This window comes from Podarcis filfolensis (genome assembly GCF_964270895.1).
Source record: "Podarcis filfolensis genome assembly, chromosome: Z".
In the NCBI taxonomy this organism is placed as follows: domain Eukaryota; kingdom Metazoa; phylum Chordata; class Lepidosauria; order Squamata; family Lacertidae; genus Podarcis; species Podarcis filfolensis.
In genome coordinates this window covers 4900196-4926815 of record NC_139617.1, presented here as the reverse complement: position 1 = coordinate 4926815, position 26620 = coordinate 4900196, and the positions used below count along the sequence as shown (strand labels likewise).

At 44.8% G+C, this 26620-nt stretch overlaps 2 long non-coding RNA genes across 3 annotated transcripts in view; one reads left to right on the top strand and one right to left on the bottom strand.

Annotated features, from left to right (window-relative positions):
- Nucleotides 1-5901, top strand: part of LOC310754131 — an 11617-nt gene extending 5716 nt beyond the window's left edge. For both annotated transcript variants that reach the window (XR_014543639.1, XR_014543640.1), the window contains exons 2-4: nucleotides 364-420; nucleotides 2616-2730; nucleotides 5483-5901. This is a non-coding gene — a long non-coding RNA (uncharacterized lncRNA). The remainder of the gene's footprint in view (nucleotides 1-363; nucleotides 421-2615; nucleotides 2731-5482) is intronic.
- LOC310754128 overlaps nucleotides 1-26620 on the bottom strand; it is a 27516-nt gene extending 896 nt beyond the window's left edge. Inside the window, exons 1-2 of the long non-coding RNA XR_014543637.1 lie at nucleotides 26430-26620; nucleotides 26042-26163 (exon numbers count right to left, since the gene is read on the bottom strand). This is a non-coding gene — a long non-coding RNA (uncharacterized lncRNA). The remainder of the gene's footprint in view (nucleotides 1-26041; nucleotides 26164-26429) is intronic.

The following is a 26620-nucleotide window of genomic DNA, read 5'->3' as shown; positions in this document are numbered from 1 at the left end:
AAAAGTGACTTTCTGGCATCTAAGATGGGGATCCTTCCCATCATCTGCTGTCTAATTCTCTTATCCACTGCATGCAATGCATGTACCTAAAGGTTGAGCAATGGGTTAACTCATTCAGCTGTGTTCCTAGTAATAGTATAAAATCATAGACTTGGAAGAAATTCTGAAGACCATCTAGTCCAAAACTCTGCAATGCAGAAATATGTATAGTTGGCTAATTTCCCAAAGCAAACTTAAAGAACAACGCCCCCCCCAAAAAAAACCCCACCCACCTAAATGCTGGTGGCTGAAATCTAGCAAAACACTTTCAGGGGTGAGAAGGGGGAAATTAAATGAAATTCTTTTGCTTCTTCTTATCTTTAGGTTCAGGAGAAAAGAACAGGAGAAGAGAACCAGTCACTAGAGGGACAGTAAGCACGGGTAGGGAAGCACAATCTTGTCTCTTTCAGTTTTGCCCAGTTTCTCATTATTCCAGCCTTAAATTCCATTCATCCATTTCTGAATTACTTTGCCCTAAATATATTTGGTAGCAATGTGCTAAGTCAAATACTCTACGATGTTGAAATCTGGAGCTCTGTCCTGAACTCCATTAAAGTTTTGGAAACAATGCAGAATAACTTTTTTGGGAAGCTATATTCTCTATCATCAAGAATATCAGCAGCTCTTCTTCATACTTAATCTGAGTAGCCAACAATTAAGGCAATAGCAGACTGCACTCAGTTAAAGTATATTAAAAGAATTGCTGCTATGCCCATTGAGTGTTTTCCTGCACTGTGCTATATGGAATTGAGTGATACAAGAGTTGGTTGTTTTAGACTATTACTAATTTCCAGAACAGAGCTCTGCTTGGGCCTTGAATAAATGTCAGCTAAGGGATTGCCTCTTCTGGATAGAACTCAGAAGGGACCTACAGCTAAATAGAAACACAGCTTTCCCCCCCTTGGTATGCACTCTCAAGAACAGAGCATTTTACAGCTAGTTATCTGACCAAACTTTCACAAGTTTCCTCGGGCTGCATTTCCAAGTGATGTTCACTGCAGTCTTGGATGGCTGTACACAGACAAACTTTGTATCTGTGGACAACCTCAGGTACAAAACGTTACTCATTATCTGTTAGGCTGCCCCTTGTGTAGAGACCCAAGAGTTCACTTTACACATGCAAGCAGTTACACCCCAGCATAAATTGTTTGGTTTCTTTCGAGAGACACTAATAGCTTTGTAATACAGAGAGTGGCCTTCTGTACACTGGCTGCATAAAATAAAATCAGGAAAAAGGAGTTGGATAAAATCACTATAAGTTGTTTTGGTGATTCGGAGGTTTAATCTGAAATCAAGCTATGTATGTTCTGTATTATTTTATTAATAATATTGCTACAGTTTTGTATGGTCTTTGGATGGAACACTAAACTTATGAACTGAACAGAAAATGTGTATTCATTTTCACATGTATTCCTCCTAATAGGCACATTTTTGTGTGCAATGTTGCCTAAGACAGACATTCCCCACGAAGCAATTTCCTCTAGTGCCATTTTGCCCATTGTTTCCACTAAACCTGTGTGTTTCAGTATACACTAACCTTCCAATGCTTTCTTCTTGGTATGCTTAAAAAAAGAAAGATATGTATCAGAAAATTCAGAAGAGTGAATTCCAAAGGATAGCTGAATTTTATGTGACATTTCAGTTCAAGACGTGAAAACGGGGCAAGTTAACTTGAAAACTGGAACCAAATTAATTTCTCCTCTTTCTGTAGTATATGGAAAGATTGAATCATTGTTAACCTCGGGGAAGGGGCACAGCTGGAGTTGCCAACTCAAGTGCATGCTTTGCATTGCAAAAGGTCCTTCAATTTAAAAGGAACTCAAGTAGCAGAACTGGAAGAGAGCGTTCTGTCTGAGGCTCTGAAAAGGTACAGCCAGCCAAGAGTAGAAAAGGCTGGGATGAGTGCACCAGCGATATGACATAGTATGTAGAAGCTTCGTGTGTTCCTATTTAGCTTGCCCTCCTTTGATCAGAATTCATTTCCATGTTGACATTTAAAATGTATCGACTTTCTTCCAAATCAGACGAGGAACAGAATGTTGAATATGGTACATCACGACATTGCAAAGTTTCAAAAGATCTAATGTCATTTAAAATGGTAATTAAAATATTGCGTCCCACCTTTTGAACCAAAAAGTCTCCCCACAAAGCAACTAACTGTGAGCTCAAATACTGCTAAGCCAGAGATGTGGATCTTGTAGCCCTCCAGCTGTTACTGGACTTCAACTCCCATTATCCATGACCATTGGACCATGCTGACTGGGGCTGAGGGGAGTTGGAATCCAAGAACTGCTGGAGGGCCACAGGTTCTCCGCCCCTGCTCCGCAAGAATAAAATAATGGACAAAACATTTCCTTAGGCTCTAGAATGAACAGACATAACCTCTGCAGAGAAGTCCCACCTCCCAATGACAGGAAAGAAGGCTAACTGGTGAAAGTCTCTCTTATCTAGAGGGCTGTAGATAAGAAGCATCAAGGCATTGCCAGTTCCATGGGACAAGGGTTGTGAATGGTTGCTTGGGGTTATCATAAATATAAGCAGCATAATCTCTTCTGGCTGTTACTATTTTCATTCAGGAAGAGCTTTCGGGTATCAAAACGTTAACCTGCTGCGAATTAAAATGGCCTTTTGCCGCTTCAATCAAAGCCCACTGAAATTGACAGAAGTGTTTCCGTGGCGTGTCCCATGCAGGTACTGTTGCGGGGGGGGGGATTATGTTTTCCACCTATTCCATTTTGGCCTGTGCCCCACTTTTTAAAAAAGAAAGAAAGATGTAAATGGATTAGCAGAGCCTCCTTCTTTCACCACCAAGCAACCACAGTTTGCCCTACTAAGAATTTAGGAGAAGGGTTTCATTCTAAGGCTTATAATACTCAGGCTGGACTAAATTTTTGAGCCACTGGAAGCTCTACCTTAATCTCAAGTAGCGGGGTTTGGATTCTGCATTGAAACTGCCTCCTCTTTTTTTGCATCTTGGTCATGAGGAGCAAGTCAGCTGGTAGATGCCATTCACACATACCCTTTATGCTCTCATTCTGTGAAGCATCCTATGAAACTCCTCGCAATCAATCCTACAATTCTCAGAGTTGCTTAACTGGCAATCCTTCTTTGCAAGGAACTCTGGAAGTTAAAGCTCTGTGAGATGTATAGGGGTCCCTCAACAACCCTCAGCACCCTTAACAAACCACAGTCACCAGTGTGAAGTCCTAAAATCTAGGTATAACTAGGATTCTTTGAGTTGAAACCATGACTCTTTAAAAGCGGGACCATGGTGCTCTCTCCCGGGATTCTCCTCACCTAAACACAAATGCAGCTTCTTCTCTTGTCACCCAGAAACAAGTCTCATCTCCTTGTGGCTGAGCCAACTTTAGACTCCACCTCTCGCCTCATGGCGCCTCTGTTTTCTGTCTCTGCCATGACTCTCCTCATGGCTGCTGCCCCCTCACCAATCTGTCTTCACATAGTTGCTCTGTGGTCCCTCATGGCTTGTGCTATAAATGTGCTATAAATGTATGGGGTGTACACAGCCTGGAACAGCTTCCTCAGATTTAGACTTCAGATCCCATGTCAGTGTTGGGGGGTGCGGAGGATGGGGAGCTGTGCTGGCAACTCAGTAGGACTTTGGGATCACCATGGGCACCATATATTGATGGGTACAAGTCAGGGTCCTATATTCCTTGAAGAAAGGCAGACACTTAATATTAAACCATGCCAACTGAAAGGATTTCAGAAAGGTTAGAGAAGTGTCAGGGAGGATGATGTTGTAAATAGGTGGGTGGGAGGGAGGGCAGTTGAAGAAAGAGCCTATCCCCCTCCCCACAACTCTTTCTTGAGTTTCAGAGCAGAGGTGCGAATAAAACTCAAGTCTCTGTGGCTCATTGTAGCTCACATGCTGAGCCTCTACATAGCACCTTGTCTCTTTCTTCTAAAAGCTGACAGCAATTATTCCTGAGGGAATAATTGCCAGCAGGCACAGTTCACCTAAGTGGTCTTTTTAACCTCTGGGGGTCCTTAGAAGTTTATTGGTGATGCTGGGTTCCGAGTGACAAAATCAATTGATGTTTTATTTTTATTTTTTTCTGTCAGCTATCGAGGTGAGGCAGGCACAGGAGCCCCAAGAAAACAAAGTGTTGGCAACTCAAGTGGATAGGAGGGAATAGACCTAGATTTCCCTCCTGGGTCTCCAGCTGTTCCCCTGAGCTGCCTCCTCAGGCTGGGGTTGCTCCTTAAAAACATTTGTAGTCCACCCTTCGTGTGCACTAGGGAGGGTTGCTCCAGAGAACTGGGATGCTAGATCTTCCATGGCAAATGCAGGAACAGGGAGGGCTACCACCCAACAATATCATCAGGGACTTTCACTGGCATCTGCCTGGCAGTTTCATTCCTGACTTCAGCCTGCCAACTTCCACTGGCTTCCACCTTTGAATAGCCACTGGGCTGGTTCATCCTTCCACCCTGTACCTGGAGCTGGCTCCTGTCACATAATTCCCAGGAATGTCACATCTGGTGGGCTACCTATGCCAGCCCAATGCACCCAGACACATACCATTCGCCTCAACAGCATTCAAAACCTCCCATTCACACATGGAGACACATTCACTCATCAGCCGCTCTCCATTCACACACGTATATGCCCCCAGCTTCAGTCCACAAATATCCACACAGTTTCTGTCAACGGGCTTCCAAAGCTGAGTTTGAACCAGCTTACATCCCAAACAACAGTCTGTTTCAGGAATTGCAGTGTCCACCATTATCCAAATGTGAATGCTACTGGCTTCCATTTCCCAACATTTGCCAGCTTCCACCAGGTCCATCGCCAGACATCAGCCAGCCTCCAGCCATGGAGACCTTCAAGGCACAAACCCACTCATCATGCCACAGCCTCCCACTGCCAGATGATCTCCTCCTTGGTCGGTGAAGTACTTAGCCTCTGGAGACTCCTGGAAGGCCACCCTCAGCCCTCAGACTAGAGGTTCCCCATCTTGGTCATAAATAAATGGTTTTTAAAATTGGCGTTTCCACCATTAGTCATTCTCAGAGGAGACCCATGGAGTCAGTAGACCAAGCGTGAGGAGGAGGAGGAGGAGGAGGTAGGTGGCAGGAAGTGCCACCTGCCTGGGCTGGCTGCACAAAGGCAGGCAGGTGAGGGACTGGCCAAGGGGAGACTGGGGTTGATGGGGGTGTTAAGGTCAGCAGAGGTGGGGGCCTCTTAGTAGTTCCATCACCCTCAGAAGTGCAGTGGCCCAGGAGAGGGCATCCTCCTCCTGAGTTGTGGAATTCCCTCTCCGCAGAGGTGGATCAGGTACCCTCGCTATATAACTTGTGACAAATGTTGAAGACGTGTCTCTTTACCCTGGCATTTGATATCTGAGGTGTGTGTTTTCTGGGCCCTCCCAATTCCTGTGACTAATTTGTTTTAAATGTTTTTAATACTGAATTTTAGACTGCTGCAATCCACCCTGTGATCTGCTGGTGAAAGCAGGTACAGAACAACAAGACTTGCTGCTCTCCCACATGACTGCCTTCAGACCTGCCTCCCACTGGCATGTGACCCCCGAGAAGATATTGTGGCCCTCAGGCTGAGGAAAGCTCCTCCCCTTCTTGTTTTCAGTGAGGTTTATAGGTGGGATGTGTTGTTCATTATAGGTCATCCCGGTTCAAATGGAGACACCCAGATTTATCTATATAAAATGCATTTCAAGACCTGCACAAGAGAAACTCCTTTTCATACAAAAGCAATTCCTTGTTCTTGACACATCTTGGCTCCTCCAGCATGTGGGGGAAGTCAAGCGTGCATCAAACTGAAGTTGGGCAGTTCTAAGGGAGAAACAAATCAACCACAGCCTCGATTCTGTCCATCCAAGCAAACCCAGATGGGTAGGCAAAGCCTGGGGGTGAAAAGAAGAAGAAAAAGCAATGTTTGCTCCTAAAACGCCTTAAGTAATTATATTTTAGCATAGGCTTTTTTAAAAAAATGCTACAGATTAGTTTTGGCGGCCTTAGTGGTTGTGGGGGAGCTCTGTTGTTATTCCATTAAACAGGAACATATGTAAGCCCTAAGCCAGGATGTATATCAGCTTCCAGCCAGCTTAATGTCTCCTGAATAATAGAAATTTAAAGTTGGAAGCCTCAGACGTCACACAGTGAAACCCTCTGCTCAATGCAGGATCTGCAGTGCAGGATGTAACTAGGGGAAACAGCCATAGCTCAGTCATACACCATCTCTTTTGCGTGTCATAGGTCCCAGCATCCCCAGGTAAGGCTGGGAGAGAATCCTGTCTGATTTGGTATAAAGGTGTGGCTTGTGGTGCTTATTTAAAGGAAGGAGAGCAAGTGCAAAGCCTTTTGTGGTCCTGGAAGTGATGAGATATCTCAGGTTAGCAACTTAGTTGAACTTCAAAACTAGCCAGATGATAGCTCAAGAAATACCATGTCATTTCCCCCCTTAAAAACAGTGAAATGTTGGTTACTGTAAGGTGCTTCCTGCCATCTATTAGAGAAGGGCCATAGCCATAGGTAGAGCACCTGCTTTGCATGCAGAAGGTCCTAGCTTCAATCAACAGCATCTCCAGTTAGGGCTGGGAGAGACCTCCTGCCTGAAATCCCAGAAAGCCACTCCCAGCCAGTAAAGACAATACAGAGATAAATGTCATGAAGTTTCCTGTGTTCCTTCCCAACTACAACATCCCTGGAAGATTGTCAGTTCAGCCTCTGCCTAAGTACCTCCAGCAAAAATAATCCCATCACCTCGCAAGGAAGAATCTCCCCCTGCCAAAGAGAGCTTATTGTTACCCAGAATGATTACCCAGAAACTGCTTCCTTGCAATTTCCTCTCATTAATTCTAGTTCTGCCCTCTGGAGCAACCAGTGACAAGCCTCCTCCATCTTCTGTATGACAGCCCAACAGATATTTGAAGACAGCTGTCATGTCTCCCCTTAATTTTTTCTTCTTCAGGCTAAACCCACACCCAGCTCATTCCACTTTTCTTCATAGGACTTGGTTTTCCAGACAGACCCTTCACCATCCTAGTTGCCCTCCTCAGAACATGCAACAGTTTGCAAATGCCATTCTTAAAATGTGGTGTCCAGAACTGGACACAGTCCTCCAGATGAGGCTTGAAATATAATTGCATCTCATTTCGAGATGCCTCACTTCCTGGTTGCACCTTTTTGGATCTCCTTATGACCTTGCATGCCCCTTGCATTGAAGCCCTCTCATTTGCCAGTGTTCTTCTTCCAATCTGGCATCCTGGGATCCTTAACCCTCTCCTGACCCTGATACTTTAGGAAAGGGTGAGGGGTTAACTTGGTAAACCAGATTACACAATGAAATAAAGAGAGCAAAATCGTCCTATAGTCAACACTAGCTGAACTGGCAAGTAGATTCTCCTCCACATCCCCAGAGAAGGGCTATAATTTAAAAGGTAGCAGCTTTGAGGCACAAAACAAAGTTTCAGTCTGTCCTCCTGTTAGAAGGTGCAGCCTAGAAACAGTAGCTTCCTTTAAACCCATTTAGTGGCCCTAATATCCCAGAGCAAGTCACAACCATTTAAGGTACAATATCAAAAACAGCTTAAAAGAAATCACAATCACAAGGCGTGTCCCTGAACATATATACCTCAGGTGTCAAAGGACAAAGAGGTGCATCTTTTTTGTTTATGTTCCACCTTCAACTCTGAGGAGCTTCAGGAGACATGCATGGCTCCCCTCATTCTCATTTAATCCCCACGAGAACCCTGTGGGGTAGGTTAGGCCAAGAGGCAGCGACTGGTCCAAGGTGAAGTTCATAGCTGAGTGAGGATTTGAACCCTGGTCTCGCAAACTTTAACCACTGTACCACACCAGCTCTTCATTGCATGAGCCCACTAAACATAGGATGTTGCTTTATGCTAAGTCAGACCCTTAGTCCATCCAGCTCAATATTGTCTACACTGACTGGCAGCAGCTCTCCAGGGTTTCAGGCAGTGATATCTGCTAGCCTTACCTGGAGACGCCAGGGATTGAACTGGGGCATTCTGCACCATGCACGTATTGGGAGCTGAATGATGAAGAGGACAGAAAGAAAAGAGAAACTGTGCTTGCCTGTACAGCTGTAATGCTCACTTCAGTGGCGTTGCAGAATTTGGGGTGAGTGAGAAGTTTAGCATGGAGGGAAACATCAAGGGGAATAAAAGTCGGCTGGCAAAGAGAGACCTGAGGGAGAGGAGGGAGGGGAAGGGAAGAGTGTGCAGCTGAGATGAGGGAAAGTGGGTGCATAGCAACAGACCTGAAAGGAGCCTGCTCTGACAAGAGACTGTGATCCAATTAGTGGCAAATAACTGACGTCCTTGCCATGTAACCAACAGTGATTTCGGGTTGGGTTCTTTGGTGACTTTGTTTATTCATTGTTATCATTGTTAATTAATTGGGTATCTTAACTGTTTCAATCCATAAAGAAATACTGCTCAAGATGCCATTAGACTCAAAGATTGATTGCCTGTCTGCCTCTCTGTTGAAATTGAGCACACAAGAGGGCTGGCTAGATCTGAGCACAGCGCCACCTAGTGGTGGGAGAGAGGGGGCTAACTTCTATCATTACAGCATGCAATAGGAAGGAACGACATGAAAGGAGGTCTCTGGGCCTCATTCAGCACCCAGAGGCTTTGAGGGCATGACCTGGAAGATGCACAAATCATCTGGGAAGGATGCAGGTTGGTTTCCAGGCACCCCGGGGCTCCTGGGCAATTGATGGAGAGGGCCAGTGACTCCCATAGATAGATGATTGGACATCTGCCTTGCATGCAGAAGGTCCCAGGATCAATCCCCAGCTTCTGCAGGTAGGGCTGCAGGTAGGGAACCTGGGGCCCTCTGCCTGAAGCACTGGAGAGCTGCCAGTCAGTGCAGACAGTACTGGGCTAGGGGGACCCAATGTCTGACTAGGTCTAAAGCAACTTCTGGTGTTCCTAAACCAGTGAAGGCCCAAAAACCCAATCAAAAGGTTTATTTAGGGCAAAGGCTAAAAAGAGGGAAATGGGAGAAACAGTAGGTGGTGTTCAACTAGATTTTAATCAAGAGCACACCCATTGAAATTGATGAGCATGACTAAGTTCAGTCCATTCACTTCAGTAGATCTACTCTAAGTAAAACCTAGTTGGCTACCACCCAGTATGCACAATCAAAAGGAAAATAAAATACTTACCTGGAATATTGGTCTACCTAATCCAGTGTTTCCCAAACTTGGGTCTGCGGCTGTTGTTAGACTACAACTCCCATCGTCTCTAGTTGGCAGGACCAGTGGTCAGGTATTATGGGAACTGAGGTCCAAAAAGAGCTGGAGACCCAATTTGGGAAACACTGTTCTAGTCCTATAGTAGGCAAATGAACATAGCAAAGAGTTATGCCTAAGGTCACCCCCACAGGGGTAGCCTGATCATAGCTGTCAACTTTTGGATTTGAAAATAAGGGATCAGCAGCCTCACCTGTCCCAGAGACAGTTTACAGGATATCCAGCAATCCGGGATAGCCGTGGGACGCAGCGGAAAACGGCACTGAAATAAGGGAAGGTTGACAGCTATGAGCCTGATGGAGTCCATCTAAAGCAGTTTCCTATGTTCCATTGCTATAGCCTTGTCCTCCCTGTAGAACGGGGGTGGGGAACCTATGACTACATCGGATACTGCCTTGTATGAAGTCTGAGCATTGGTAAATCTGTGTTGTTGGCACTGGCTGCCAGCTGCTCCCCTGGCAGGGAACACCCCCAGCCTTACCTGGAGATGCTAGGGATTGAACCTGGGGCCTTCTGCATGCAAGGCAGATGCTCTTCCACTGCGATCCTTCATCATCACCACTGCTGACCCTCATGATCTCTGCCCTTATGGGGGCTAGAATCCAAAATTTCTGGATGGCAGCACTTTGGGTGCCTCTTGCTTAGGAGGAAGAAAAAACTAGACAAATACAATTATCCTTTTCATCAAGAGGCACAGAAGCACACAAAACAGTGGCAATACACAAACGAAGAGTTAACAAAAAGAAATGCTGCTTCCTTAACAAACCTTATTTTTTATTATTCTTCTTTCACGAGAAGAGGAATGAATAGGCACCACACATTTCATGCAGACACATCAATCTCTTTATCCCAAGACAAGCCTACTCTAGCTTTGTACTAGACCTAATTAGGTTTTAAATGAGATTCCAGCACCCATAATAGCATATTCTGATTGTTCTTTTTATATTGCGCAGGTCCCGAACATTCCTCAAGTCTACATTATTAAACACCAAACCACCACCTGTTCACATTCACGGGGTGAGGCCACGCATCGCAGCCTCGCAGCCCACCCTCACGCAACCTGCAGGCACATTCCACCTCCCACCAAGATACATCAGCTGGTGTTTAGTGCAAGCACAGCCCAGCCTGTGCGATTGTCATGGTCTACAAAATCTTAAAGCATTGCAATCTATAAAAATGAAGTGCATGGTGACCTGTTTGCATGATTTTGGCTCACAGCAGGGATGTGTGTGTTGGTTGCGCATGGATAATTTTAAAAATAATTATTTTCCAGACTGAAGATGGTAAAAACTATATTTCAGGCTTGGGCACTGGGAATACTATTTAGTGTTTGTTTTCCTAAAGACTCCTATGCATTAGGAGAATAGGAACATAAGTAGAGCCTGCTGGATCAGGCCAATGGCCTATCTAGTCCAGCATTGACACAGTAGCCAACTAGATGCCTGTGAGAAACCTAAAAACAGGACCTGAGCACAAGAGTCCTCTCCCCTCCTGTGGCTTCCAGTAACTGGTATGCAGAAGCATTCACGCTCCCAACTGTGGAGGCAGAGCAGAGCCCCGTGGCTAGCAGCCCTGATAGCCTTTTCCTCCACAAATAGTCCAATCCTCTTTTAAAGCCATACAGGCAGGTGCCTGTTGCTGACTCCTGCAGGAGCAAGTTGCACAGAAGAATGTTGTGAGTCGAGGACCCACCACCCGCATAGGAGTATAATAAGACACAAAGACACATTATTTTAGGTTAATGGGCAAAATTAGGCACAACATTTATTGGTTACAGCATGTGAGTAGTATTGGCTTAGGCATTGGATGAAACAGCAATACATGACTCCACCCCGGTCAGCTGGGAGTCATATCAGGGTTAACAACCAATGGGAGGAGCTTGATGATGCAAATACAACTGGTAGCTTCCCCATGATGTCACCCGGGGTCATGCCATGGCCCTGGCCACCAGCAGGGCATCGGACAGGATCCACGACCGCCGGATTCCTTTAACGGAATACCCAAAAGAGGAGGGGTAGATGATGGCCCATACCCAATCCTCCAACACAGCACACCTATTCCAGTGCCTAACCACCAATACCAGAAAGTTGTGACAAATTGCTATGAGGTAGGCGAAAAAACCGAGAGGCTGGTGCCAATTTGCCAAATGAATAAAGAAGTCCTACCAGGCCCCTTGGGCAACCAAGGCAACCAACCAAAGTCCAAAGCAAGGTCAATATGCAAAAGAAGCTGACCTAAGAGGGAGGGAGGGTGGGAGATCCAAAGAAAGCAGGAACAGACAGGGAGCTGAGCGCTGCCACGGTTGTTCAAATGCGGCTAGCACCCCCCACCAGCTGGTCCTATTGGTCGGCTGGAAGGCTTGGCAGCAGAAGCAGAAGCAATCAGGAACAGGGAGCTGAGTACGCCTCCCTGCCCCTGCGGGAAGCTGCTCCCGCTCACAACCCCTCCCCTCTGGGAGGAGAAGAGGCCCTGCTGGATTAAATCAAGGGTACATCTAGCCCTGTGCCCTATTTCTCACAGTGACCATCAGATGTCCAACAATCATGGTGACCAGTCAAGAGCCAACAAACAGGGCTTGAAAGCAACAGCCCTCCTCCTTTGTCTACAGTGTCTGATATTCTGCAATATACTGCGCCTGTAACATGGAGGTTTCTTTTCCTATTGTGGCTAATAAAAATGTAAGGTTGGTCCTGCTAGATCAGACTATATCTCTCAGAAGCCCACAAGTAGTCCTTGAAACCAGAAGCCATGTTCTGCTGCGCAGATGATGCTATTTCCCATCAGACAGAGTCTGAACCAGAAGTCCTGGCATCCTAGCTTGGACCGCATAGTCTGGATGGTGGAGGAAGGCCTGACCACAAACCTCAGTAACTACAGGGGCCGGGAGGAATAAACAAACCTTGGTGGGACACCAGTGCTAGGACTTAGCCAGGGAGCCGGCAGAATCAGGAAATGCAATGCATCCAGACCAACCACAAAAATATCAGTTAAAGGCTTGCCAAAATCACCCAAGGGCCTTCTCGGTAGTGGCGCCCTCCCTGTGGAATGCCCTCCCTTCAGATGTCAAGGAGGTAAAGAATTATACAACTTTTAGAAGACATGTGAAGGTAGCCCTGAATTGGGAGGTCTTTAACGCTTGTTGTTTTATTATGTTTTTAGATATGCCGTTAGCCACCCAGAGTGGCTGGGGAAACCCAGCCAGATGGGCAGGGTATAAATAATTAAATCATTGTTTTTTATTACTATTGCCCCCAGGACAGAAGAACCTAAGAAGAGCCTGCTGTATCAAGCCTGTGGGCCATTTTGTCCAGTATTGTACTCTCACAATGGCCAACCCAATGCCCATGGGAAGCATGCAAGCAGGACCCAAGAGCAACAACAACTCTCCTGGCTTGTGATTCCCAGCAACTGATGTTTAGAGGCATATTGCCTCCAGCAGTGGAGGTGGCAGAGTCAACAACACACCTGAACTGAAGCCCAGAGCAGAAGTGTGCGGCTGGCAACAGAAAGGCCTACTCAGGAGGAGAAATCATAACATCAAATGGCCTCCAGAGAGGGGCCTCACAGATGTTCCACAAACTGCTGGGGAAACATGGGTAGCTATAAAACATTTTGTTTGCTGCCTGACTATTACTAGTGGAACATGAAGGGGTCAGAGAGCAACTCCCCTGTGGGGAAAGATTACCACGTCAGGGGCTTTTAAGCTTACAAAATAAGCTAGTAATAGGGTTGGGATATGAAAAATAGTATATGAAATTTTGTGTACTATATATAGGAACAGGTTTTCCTCCCTCTCTCATAAGGGTGGAGCCTGGGGTCCTTCAATAAAGCTGAATGTTGAAGGATTCAGGGCACACGAAATGAAGACAAAATGGCACCAGAGTGCATATTGAGAGGTAATGTGATGTAATGGTTAGAGTGTCAGACTAGGACCTGGGAGACCAGGCTTCAAATCTCCACTCAGCCATGAAGCTCACAGTGGGACAGCCTCAAGGGGTTGCCGTGGGGGATAAAATGAGGAGGGAGAGAACCACGAATGCCATTTTGAGCTCCTTGGAGAAAAAGGTGAGATAGAAATGCAACAAAGAAATAAATCAATGACTCTGTTTACCCTCCACTGTCAGAGGTAGTGTGCTCCCGAATACCAACTGCAGGAAGGGAGAAGGCTATTGCGCTCATGGCCTGCTTGCAGGCATCTCAGAAGCGTCTGGCTGGCCACTGTGACAACAGGGTGCTGAGCAAGATGAGCCACTGGCATGATCCACCAGGGCCCTTCTTATCCTTTTGGAATTCCTCTTCAGCACAAGTTGTGCAACTGGATAGCTCACTGCTGGTATCAGCATGTGTGCACAAAAACTAGCGCCTTGCCCCTCTGGACAGCTGCCCTACCTCACCAGCTGATGGAGAATCCCAGCCTTGCAGTAGCCCTGTTAAGGGAAACCAGACAGCAACTGGTTTTCAGTAGCATAGTGCTTCTGAGAATGGAGGCTTATGGTTTGTTGCCATTGGCAGAACTCATGAATCTGCCTAATTCGGGGTGGGCAAGCTGTGGTCTTCAAGATGCCACTGGACTCCAGTTTCCAGCAGTGGCCAATGGTCAGGGAATATGGGAGGTGGAGAACTGCTGAATGGCCACAGGTTCCCCATCCCTAGATTAATCCTAAATAACATAAGAACCTAAGAAGAGACAGCCTAGTGGATCGGACCCAAGACCCACCTAACCCAGCATCCTGTCCTTGCAGTGGTAACCAGGGAGGCCTCAAAGCAGGACCTGAACACAACAGCACACACCCCACCTGTGATTTCCAGCAACAGGTATTCAGGGGAACACTAACTCTGACAGTGTAGGAAGTGCAAAGCCATTATGACCAGCAATGATTGATAGTCTTATCTGCCATGCATTTGTCTAACCCTCTCCTAAAGCCATTTTGTCTAACAGCTCCATTATCACATATTGTGGTGGCAAATTCCACAAAGTGAGTGTGCATTGTGTGAAGAAGGGGCTGAATCCACTGCCTATAAAATGTTAGCTCCTTAGTATGAGCATTACAGGTCTCTCTCTCTCTCTCTCTCTCTCTCTCTCTCTCTCTCTCTCACACACACACACACACACACACACACACACATACACACACAGAGAGAGAGAGAGAGAGACTGCTTGCCTGCCTGCCTGCCTGCCTGCCAAAATATTATGTCTGGGGCCAGCCAGTTTCAAATGAGATACAAATGTTATCTCCATGGTAATTATATCTCAAGCTGCCCCCATCACTGATTCTGCTTCTACCTCAGAACTGATTTGCCCACACATTCCGCCCAAAATAGACTGACTTCTCATCAGCAAGGGACCTTTGCTAATTTCTTGTTATTAGAATTCAACTTCATTTGCATTCGCCAATTGATAACTGGCTTCAGTTTGATGTGAAGACCAAGAGGCACCCAATGAAAGAAGATGAAGATGATGAAAAAACAGTGTGCTGTAGTGGTTAGAGTGTAAGACTTGTATCCCAGGGTTCAAATCCCCACTCGACCGTGAAGCTCACGGGGCCAGGGACTGCATCTCAGCCTAACCTACCTCCACAGGGTTGCTTTGGGGATTAAATGAGGAAGAAGAGAACAAGCAATAACTAAATAAATAATAATGAAGAACGCCAAATAGGAGCCTCCCCCTCAGAACCCACGGAATAACTAGCCAATTTGACCTAGAAGAGTTGTCCTTCTGAACCCCAAAATTGACAGTCAGTTTGACCATGAAACTTAGAAGGCGTATGACTCTACCCCATCCATTGCATTCACTCTCAGAGCATAACTGTCTGCAGTGCCCTAATGGAAGGAGGAGAGACCTTCCTCCACTTACACTGAGCATTTATAGGAAATAATTAGGGCTGCCAAACAGATTTTATATCTTTTTAAAATGTTATCTGCTCTTAGCTGATTGATTAAATTTGGAAATGTACACATATTTACCCAAATATCAGTATAGAGGCCCTTTTCCGGGTATGAAAGGGGGAATATTTTATTTTTCATTCAGTGTTCCAGTAGCCTGCCTAAAATAATAATAAATAGCACACCTTTAACCAGTGTTATTAAAATTTGCCTGCATCGGTTAACTCTCATCCCCACTGATTAAGCTTTGGTCAATTAATCTTTCAACCATTCTAGTCAGAGCTTGCAGCCCTAGAAACAATCAAACAAATCAGCTAGATAATTTTCTCCATGAGTGTCATTGAATAAGCATAGGGTAGGAATTTGGTTTCGTTTGCATCTTAATGCAAACCAGCTTAATTTGCACTTCCTAGGATAATAAGCATAAGATAATAAGCAAACACAGCTTACTTTTGAAATTTGCACTTCTTTAGATTTTGCAGTGCAGTTCTCCTATCCAAAATGTGCACAAAGATGCATTAAATTAGGGCAAACTGCTTGCAAAATGTGCATGTTAGGCAGAATCACGTGCAAAAATGGGTATTTTAGAGAAAATGCAAACTAGAATGCTGGTGAATTTTCATGAGGACTTTTTTTTTTAAGAAATCAAGTTGCTGCAGCCATGTTGCAAACTGAATTTGACTGGGGGGGGGGGAGAGAAACGAAGATAAACCAAAACTTACGCAATCATCTATGCTTCTGACTTATATACTGCCCTTTGCTGATAAGCCCCTAGGGCATTTAATTTGATTATTCTTCACCTTTACTGTGGAAGCTCACCCCAGCATTCAGCTAGTCAAAACATTATTGTGTGGAGAAGTTGACATTTACTGGTAAGCCCTAGGATTTGGAAAGGTTCAAAGGGAAATTGACCAAGAAGCATCAGCAATGAAATGCCTTAATATATATATATATGACCCAAAGTCATCCATGTTTCTAACATTTCTAGGTAACAAACATTAACAATGAACGTAACCTGTTGCCATGTTGTTGACATCAGCCCTTCTATTTCCATTGTTCCAGTATGAATCCTTATTGCCGTGAAAATGATGCCATGCACAAGAAAAAGGTCTCAGTGGTAAAAGTAAAAGGTAAAGAACCCCTGGACGGTTAAGCCCAGTCAAAGGCGACTATGGGGTTGTGGCGCTCATCTCACTTTCAAGGTGAGGGAGCCATCGTTTGTCCACAGACAGCTTTCCAAGTCATGTGGCCAACAGGACTAAACCACCTCTGGTGCAATGGGACATCGTGATGGAAGCCAGAGCGCACGGAAACACTTAACCTTCCTGCCGCAGCAGTACTTATTTATCTGCCTGCACTGGTTTGCTTTTGAACTGCTAGGTTGGCAGGAGCTGGGACAGAGCAATGGGAGCTCACCCCATCACAGGGATTTGAACCGCTGACCTTCTGATCAGCAAGCCCAAGAGGCTCAGTGGTTTAGACCACAGCGCCACCCGCATCCCTATTGATCTCAGTAGTAGGCTTGATGGAACCACAACGTTATGGGGTTGAAAACCTATGTGAGAGGGAATCTAGAACACTGCAGTGAGGACTGTGAGGACCCAGGGGCCATGGGATGCTGACTGATTATTAACATAAGAACATTAAAAAGCCCTGTTGGTCAGGCCAATAGGCCATCTATTCCACCAACTTGTTCTAACAATGGCCACCCACATGCCAGTGGGAAAGGAGCAAGCAGGACCCTAGCACAAGTGCATCATCATCATCATCATCATCATCATTAAATTTATATACCGCCCTATACCCAGAGGTCTCAGGGCAGTTCACAGAAAAGATCGCAATATATAAAATTAAAATAAAAACAATAACCCAATAACCCCTCCCCCAAAGAGCATCATTTTAAATGGGCCTAGGATGTCAACGAAGTCAACCAAAGGCCTGATTAAAAAGGAACATTTTTGCCTGGAGCCTAAAGGTGTATAATGAAGGCGCCAGCTGAACCTCCCTGGGGAGAGCATTCCACAGACAGGGAGCCACTGCAGAGAAGGCCTGTTCTTGTGTTGCCACCTTCCAGACCTCTCAAGGAGGAGGCACACAAAGAAGGGCATCAGAAGATGATCTCGGGGTCTGGGTAGGTTCATATGGAAAGAGGCGGTCCCTCCTGCGGTTTCCAGCAACTGGTATTCAGAAGCATCGTTGCCTCCAACTGTGGAGGCAGAGCAGATCCATCATGCTTTATGCAATACCCATTCTATTTCTGTCTGTCTGTCTATCTACCTACAGTGGTACCTCGGGTTACAGACGCTTTAAGTTACAGACTGCAGAAATAGTACCTCGGGTTAAGAACTTTGCCCCAGGACAAGAATGGAAATTGTGCGCCAGTGGCAGCAGGAGGCCCCATTAGCTAAAGTGGTACCTCAGGTTAAGAACACACCTCTGGAACGAATTAAGTTCTTAACCCAAGTACCACTGTATCTACGGTATATCTATCTGTCATCTATCTATCTATATCTGTATCTATATCTATCATCTATCTATCTATCTATCATCTATCTATCTATCTGTCTATCTATCTATCTGTCTATCTATCATCTATCATCTATCATCTATCATCTATCATCTATCAATCATCTATCTATCTATCTATCTATCATGTATCTATCTATCTATCTATCATCTATCATCTATCTATCATCTATCTATCTATCTATCATCTATCATCTATCATCTATCATCTATCATCTATCTATCATCTATCTATCTATCTATCTATCTATCTATCTATCTATCTATCATCTATCATCATCTATATCTATCTTTCTATCTATCTTTCTATCTATCATCTATCATTCAATTTCCATAAGTTTCACATAGGCATTCTAATACATAATATTTTTTCTTTTGTTTGATCAACTTCCCGTCCCATTTTCCATGGTGTTTTTTAAAAAAATTCCTCCCCTTTGCTGCACCCTATCAATATTCTTTTAAAGCCATCTAGGTTGGTGGCCTCCTATAGGAGTGAGCTTCACAGTAACTATTCACTACATGAAGATGTTACTTTCTTTCATCTGCCCTGAATTTTCTTTTGTTGCAGGGGAAGAAACTGGAATCCAGGGGAAGAGGGAATGCTGTCAAATGGAGGGGCTGGAATCCTGAACACTGAGCAGCCTAGACAGCAACATCCTGTAATGGTTCTAGGGGTTGCTCGTGCGTAAGTTGTCGCCACTCCTGGCTCGGTTACCTGGGTGAACCCTTTCTGTCTGGACAGCCTCTCACCCGTGGCTCTCACTACGCCTCTGGCTCCGATGGCAGTTCCCTGACACATCCCGTTGCAGGTTTAATCTCTTTCATCTAATATATCGTCAGCCAAGGATTTTAAAATTCAATTCGAAATTCAGCCACGATGACTTTGCCTTTTAGCTCATGACATACTATGTTTCCTAGTATTATTCACATAAACGGCATTGTTGCCAGGAGGTGGGGGGTTGGGGACAGAGAGAGAGAGGAGGAGGGAACATCCTATTTCAGGAAATCTGCTTGGGTCATCTTGCTTCCTCGTATATTTTATAAGATGAAAGCAATCTGGCCAGTGTTAAGAGCAAATCAGAATCCAGCACTGATGGATCAAAGCCGGTAATCAAATGAAACCTTCTATTGACTTTTGTTTACAAGTTTGCAGCTGTGCTGCTGGGGTGAAAATGTGAGATTTCATTTCCTTTCCTTTCCTTCCGTGGGCAAATGGAGATAAGAGCATTGGGGCTTTCATTTCCCTTTTATATCAGATGGAAATCATCTGTGTACTTGCTGAATGATTTTTAAATTGCATTTTGGACACTGATGGTCAGAGGGAGGGGGGAACGGTGCAGTTTGTTAAGCTGTTCACATCTCCCTTTCAGTGGCATTCCCCCCCCCCCTTCCAGCTTTTTGTTATGCACAAGCTATGTGAGAGCACAGACATCGCTCTGCTATTCAGGAACATATTTGCCTGTGTCAAAAAGTGCCCATTCTTTTGACAATTTCCCCACAATGCCTACAAAAACGTTTGCCTATGCAATTATATAATGCTCTTTCTCGTTCTCTGCTTTGTTTACCTTCAGTAATGTCCCATAGCCAAAGCAATTGGATATGTAGTGCAGTCACATCACTCCAATCACCAGGTAATCCCTGGTTGGCTAGGATGACCAAGGTGCTTGATTCAAGAGGCACTGCTTCTTCACTCACAACTGGCTTTGTTTGCCCTCACTCGATATTATCTTGTAGCAAGACCAGATTTGCTACACATTGCCATGACACCATCCCATCCACAACACACCCACATATTTTCAGAAAGAACATAGCAGCAGTAACCAGAAAGGTGGAGAGACGTACAGAAGCAATAGCAGAGAAAGGAAGCAATACCCCACCATGTGTTGCTTGACTCTGAGCTCCCACCAGCCCCAGACAGCAGGACCAATAGACAGGGATGATAGGAACTTCAGTCCAGCAATATCAGGAGGGCCACAGGTTTATCATTCCAGTCTTACAGGAAAGAGGACAAAGTTAACAATGTATGGAGAGAATGGCACAGAAAGAAACTATAGTCAGCTCCAAACAGAAAGTGCCCCTTCTCTCTTGGTCTCTCACTCTCTCTGCCTTCCCCTTGAGTAAACATTGGAGCAACTCCAGTCTGAAATGCAGGCTGTAGCAAGGTACTTGGCATAGCTATTTAAGTTAGTGCTCACCTCTATTGCCCACATTGAATTCTAAGTCTTTGCTTCTATGTGTGCGCTGTTGGTTGCTTAGCATGCAAACAGGTGTGGAAGGAGAGAGGAACTGGCCCAATGGATCTATATATCAGGAAAAGCAGTGCCTTTGCTCTTTGGTGATTTGGTAATTTGGTGCAGGGGAAGAATATCTCCCCAAAGAAAGGTTGTAGGATTCACAAATGGTGCCTATTAGAATCCTCCCCCTCTCCGCATTCAGATGATACCTCTCCTGCCTACACCAGCAAATGCTTCAGGAGAAGCTGCAGAGAGAAGGGGGGGGGACATGTGTAGGACATTGGCAATTTGGATAGCTGTGCTTCCTATTCACCTTAGTTGTTTGAGCATTAACTGAATGCCATCTCTCTCTTTTTCAGTACATCCCTCCATGTACAATGGGATGTAACATTTGGCTAAAGAGTCTGCGATAAAAAAAAGAAGAAGCTTGCATCCCCCTGTCTGGCTGCAGCTGTTTACTCCTGTGCTCCAAAATGATTTCAGATTTTCCGACGCTCTTCCCCAGAAACACGGAGGCCATTGATTGCTTGCATGCACACTGCAAAGACATATGCAAATCTCAATTGTTCCAGCTTTGAAGAGCTCGTTATTTCAAATATTGTTTGACTTTGATATATGCTCAAATTTCTAAGATAGAAGAATGTTTCCCGTTGATTGAACTTGAGCTTTTTATCTTCACTCGCATGCCAAATAATGAGGAGAATAACTCTGTGCATTAACCCAGCAGTAACCTTGCATGTCCCTTTCCAACAATTTATAGGTCTGCAGAAGGAAAGGGGGGAAAGGGAATGGCTTATCTTAGCCGAATGTTAACCAAGTGACATTGTATGGGATATGAAATGGAACAGTTGTCCGTAAGGCTGTCACCTGATGATAATGTTAATAATCTAAAAAAAACCTGCAGTCAATTAACTGGGTAAGGTTTTGATCAATTAAATATGCATATTTTTGCATACAAGAGAGAACTATTATTTCAAAGGGTAAAAAAATATGTCATACTTAGGGAACCTTTCTGAGGAGGGTGGGCATGTTTCAGTATTGGGGTGGGGGGACAGAAGCAAAGGTGGCTGAGGCCAGAGCAATAGATGTGACTCTTTTCTTTGTACGGTAGGCTCTATTTCAGCCATGCAGAAGTCAGATTTCTGTGCACACACGATTCCTTAGTCAAGAGCCGTTATCACAGTTTTATGATACTTTCCAGCATGTCAGAAGCACTCAAGGAAGAGATGCAGCCAGGTCAGTAAGGAGTGTGGCTCAGGAAGAGGCAGTGCAGCCAGGGAAGGAGGGAGGAGGAGTCACAAAGGCCAAATAGAGCTACCTCGAGGGCCACATTTGACCCCTGCAGCTGAGGTTCCTAATCCCTTTTTTTAAGATGAAGCACAGCTGGTAACACCTCCACTTCCAAAACTTTTGAAATTCTAGAAAGCTACCTTCTAAAAAATGAAGTCTGCTTAATTCTGACCACCTTTTAATTTAAAGTGCTGCAATCAAGACACCTAACTGAATAATTAACCAAACTTTGCACACCAGTGCATCATTCTGCACTGACTAGGCAGAAACAGGTGGTTCAGTAGAGTCCCACCAACTTCAATGCTCTGCTTCCAAGTCCATGTGTGCCAGTTGTTTGAAACTGCACTCAGGTCCTGCTTTTGGCAGAAGATGCATCCGGATGGCTACCGCAAGTACTGGACCAAATACTGGCCTGATCCTGCAGGAGTCTTCTAACCTGGATGAGGGAGATCATCTGGAGCTGAGCATGGGACAATTACTGGTAAATGAGAGAAATGAGGGTGAAACCGATTCATTTACTGCAAGCCCTTCTTGGCACTTGAGAAGTAAATCTTGCAAAGGATTGTGTCATCACAAGGTGCATTTTTTGAGACTGACACATGAGCTGTTTTAATTGTTATCCTTTAGCACTGGAAACAAAACATCAAATCTGGCTGTTGACCAAGGTCAGTCTCCCTAAAATCTTAAGACCTACCAGTAAAATTCAAAGAGGTTTTGACATTTGCACATTTATTTGTGGAATTTTTTTTATTTTAAAAACTTGCCCTTCAGTGCAAAGTCCAAGAGTGGGTTACAGCAACACAGTAGTACATTATTAAAATTGAGACAATAATACACACAAACATGCTATAAACTGGGGAACCTGTGGCCCTCCAGATGTTGTTGTACTCCAACACCCATCATTCTTGGTACTGGCTATCGTCCAAAAATGTCTGGAGGCACACAGGTTCATCACCACTGTGTTATATGCACATCAGTATATACAGTAGATAAATGCTTAAGAGAGAGGGAACATTAGAGTAACTGGGTGTTCATCTCTTTTATATTCATGACCTACAATTCTGACTTGGCTGTCTTGGTTTCAAACAGTTCCTTTTCTGATACGGACTCAGCATTAATTTAATGCTCACAATAAAATTTGACTGGCATCACTTTTTGTCTCTGTAAACTAAACCAACAAACAAGCAAAGGAACACAGGAAACTGCCTTATGCTTAGTCCACCTAGCTCAGTACAGTGGTACCTTGGTTTTCAAATTTAATCCATTCCAGGAGTCCGTTCAACTCCCCAAACCATTTGATAACCAAGACACGGCTTCTGATTGGCTGCAGGAGCTTCCTGAACTTCCTGAGCGGAAGCCGCATCAGACATTCGGCTTCCAAAAAACGTTTGCAAACTGGAACACTTACTTCCAGGTTTGCAGTGTTCAGGAGCTGATTTATTCGGCAACTAAGCCATTTGAGAAGTGAGGTAACCACTGTATTGTCTGCTCTTGACTGGCAGTGGCTCTCCAGGCATTCAGGAAGCAAGTCTCTCCCAAGCTTGTTTGGAGGTGCCAGGGATTGAACATGGGACCTTCTGCATGCAGAGCAGATGTCCCACCACTGAGCTCTGAAACTTCCTCAACAAACTTGTGTGGTGATGGGGGGAGGTTTAATGAGGGGGAAAGTCCCTTATTAACTAACATTCCATGATATGGTTGTGGTGTGTAATTTGTTGTTGCTGTTGTTTAAACCAGCTTTCCCATAAGTACCCTTGAGCAAGATGTTAATTCCATTTATTCATCAGCATCTAGGCCATCTCTACTTTATGTCAGATCTTCTCTGGTTCCCAGAAATTCATATTATGGCAGCAGATCATTCTCCATGATTAGGTTTGATTGTGATTGAGAAGAAAATGGAACACACAGTAGATGTCGAATTGGGAAACAGCCAGCCAGAATTGGAAATGAGGACTGGCCAGAGTTAGTTTCTTGGATAGATGTCAGGATGTCAAGGGTTGCATCCAGCTACTCAGTGTAGACCTACTTAAATTAATGAACCTATATGAGTCCTATCCTTTGCTTTCAGTGGGCCTACTCTTTGTAGGATTAACATCAGATACAGTCCAAGTCAGGAGGGGAAATTACTTTTTGCTGTTTGCTGCTGTGCCTCTGCTTTCTATGTTGTGCTTTTGAGCACACACACACGAGAGAGAGAGAGAGGGGGGGGGAGAGAGAGAGAGAGAGAGAGAGAGAGAGAGAGAGAGACTCTACCCTAGAAGAGCACTCTGCACATTCTCTGAAGCACCAGAATCCTGAAGAGGAATACCACTTGGATTTTAATGATCTTGGTCAGCAACTAGAACCCAGGCACAGATCAAGCGGCCCCTGTGGTAGAGTACTTGTGTGGCATGCGAAAGTGCCATGTTTCATCCCCAGCATCTCCTGCCAGGGATAGGATAGACTCCTGGCTGGAATCCTAGAGAGCCACTATCAGTCAGTGTCAAAAATACTGTTACATGTACCAAAGGCTAAATTTAGAAGAAGGAAGCTTCCATTGTTCTATTAACAGTGAACAGTACCACTGATGGATGCAATAGACCCAAGTTCTGATAACAATAACCAGGATCTCCTGGAACCCATAACTCCTCAAGAAGGTTCCAAGAAACAGCAACCCCCTGAGCCAGACTCCCCACATGAACCAGGGCCCTCCTCCCTGGGGATCCCATGCTCCATGGTTTGTGCTCACCAGTGCAGCTGAGAATGGATTGGGGGCCTTTAAAAGAGAGACTAGGATAGTGTTTCTCAAACTTGGGTCCCCAGCTGTTGTTGGACTGCAAATCCCATCATCCCTAGCTAGCAGGACCAGTGGTCAGGGATGGTGCTAGTTGTAGTCCAACAACAGTTGGAGACCCAAGTCTGAAAAACACTGGCCTAGGATGAATAACCAGGGTCTGGAATGAAAAAAACATCATTGAAACACATTGAAGTGTGCATCACACACGAAAGCTCATACCTTGAAAGCTTATATTTAGTTGATCTTTAAGGTGCCACTGGAATTATTACAAAATATTTTTTCATCTTTCATCTTGTTATTTATTATGACTATGACAGATCAACACGGCTAGCCACCTGAACTGAGACACATGATTACTCTCCCAGATGGTCCTGGTCCATGGTCCTGATATCTGGGTTGCTGCCCATCCTTATTCTAGCAGCTATATTCTAGGTAGCCCACTGCCCTGAAGCTATACTTGGATGTGCTCAAGTTTCTAAATGGTTGTGCTCTAGGATCTAGATGACAGATTGGGCTCTGCTTGTCCTGGCAATGCTGAAAGACATTTGCTCTCCAGGGTTTCAAAGATGAGTCCCTTCTAGCCCTCCCTGGAGATGCCAGAGATCTGATACTGACTGTACCATCTGCCTCTACTTCCATGGGACACAATAGATTAATCCACCACAGATTAATCAACACAGAGATAACTTGCAGGTCACCTGGCAGCAGCTCAAAATGGAAATCACATGCTCAGGAGGCATTGATGGCCACCAACTTGGATGGCTTTTAAATAGGATTCATGGAGGATACATCTATGAATGGCTACTAGCTGTGATTGAGACTAGAATATACCTCCATGGCTGGAGGAAGTAATACTTCTGAATACCAGTTGGTGGAACCTTCAGAAGCAGAGAGTGCTCTTGTGGGTTTTGCTTGTGGGTTTCCCAGTGAGTTGGCCACTGTGAGAATAGGACGCAGGACTAGGTGAGCCATTGGCTTGATCCAGCAGGCTCTTGTTATGTTCTTAGGTTCTTAAATGCCCCATCGCTCTTCAATGTAGCCAGTTCACAGATTCAACTGTAAGCCATCGAGTAATGAGCGTTATATACTTGCACATGTCCTCTCTTTTTCCATGTGGCTTTGTTTGGACATTAAGCTTTCCCATGTGCTATGTTCCCATGTGTCCAAGGCTATCTTTAGTCAGTACCAAGAGGCAACAAGCTGTGACACTTCTGGAAGCAAATGGGTATAAACCATCACACACATTTGGTATATAGGCCGTGACATCTCTGATTCACCACATCCATAGGTGTGGGATTTTTGAATATTTAGATTTGGGGGAAATGAGGATAGAAGATAGGGACCTATGTGAGAGAAAGGCCAGAGAAGGTTTATCCTCATGGTGTGAGGCTGAGAAAGGGGGACGCTTCCCCAGGTGGGAGCTGGGAAGACTCACTTATTTGTATGTGGATTGAAGATTAAGATATAATTATGCTAGAGGGCTATATACATATAATTTAGTGCCTCATTATATTACTATTATTATTGGTGCTAATTTTTAATTTTTTCCTGTCTCTCTGTTCCTTTCCCCTTCCCCTTCTCATTCCTTTTTCTCTTTCCTTTGGTATTTCTCTCCTTCTTGGTTCTATTTCTTTCAGATACTATTTTATTGTATTTTGAAAACTTTAACAAAAAATATTCGAAAGAAAGCAAACAAGGGGGAAAAAGCCTTCTGTATCTCTGACCTAAAAGATTCAGGTACTGTGTGGCAGGAAATACTTTTCTTTGCTCCCAAACCCTGGAGAATCCCTGCCAGTCAGGAAAAGACACCACTGGGATAGATGAACAAAGATACTGAGTGATATAAGGCAGATTCCAATGCCCTCCCCAAAGGTAACATCAGTACAGACATCAATCACATCACAGACAGGAGTTGCAGCATTTAAGGGGAAACAAATAAAATTATTATTATTATTATTATTATTATTATTATTATTATTATTATTATTTCCACAGCCCCTTTCTCCATCCCGGCAGAAATAAGCTTACCGGCACCACTAAGGCAATGCTGAAGAGTTACATTTGTAAGGCAGAAACCAAGAAGAAGGGAACTCCCTTTGGTGAGTCACCAGAATTGCTCCATAGCGGGGGTGCTGCTGCTGCTGCTGCTGCTGCTGCAAGGGGAAAAACAGAATCCACACAAGGAAGGGAAAGATCAAAAAGCAAATATGTATTAACACATGGAGCATCTTTGCATAGGGTTTCTGCATGAGGTGGGGGGGGGTTCCTGCCCCCCCAACAACCCCCCACTCTGCCTCACTGGTCTGCATAAACAGTTAGGTTTTGGTACAATTAAATAAGGCTAATAACTCTCCCACTTCCTCCCCCCCCAACCCTCTGCTAAAAAGCCTGGGGCACAACTGTGATTTCGGCTCACCCAGCTGCACACAAAGGTATCTCAGAATTAAAGGATGCTCTTCCAGGTTTTATGATCCTGCAGGAGAGAGGAAGCTGCGAATCTTGACGCGTTTGTGTCGTGAGATTGGGGGATTTCTTTTCTCTCTTTTCTTCCCCCCACCACCCCAAATTAATATTCAGGTCACTTTGCACTATTTCACTCTTATTCCC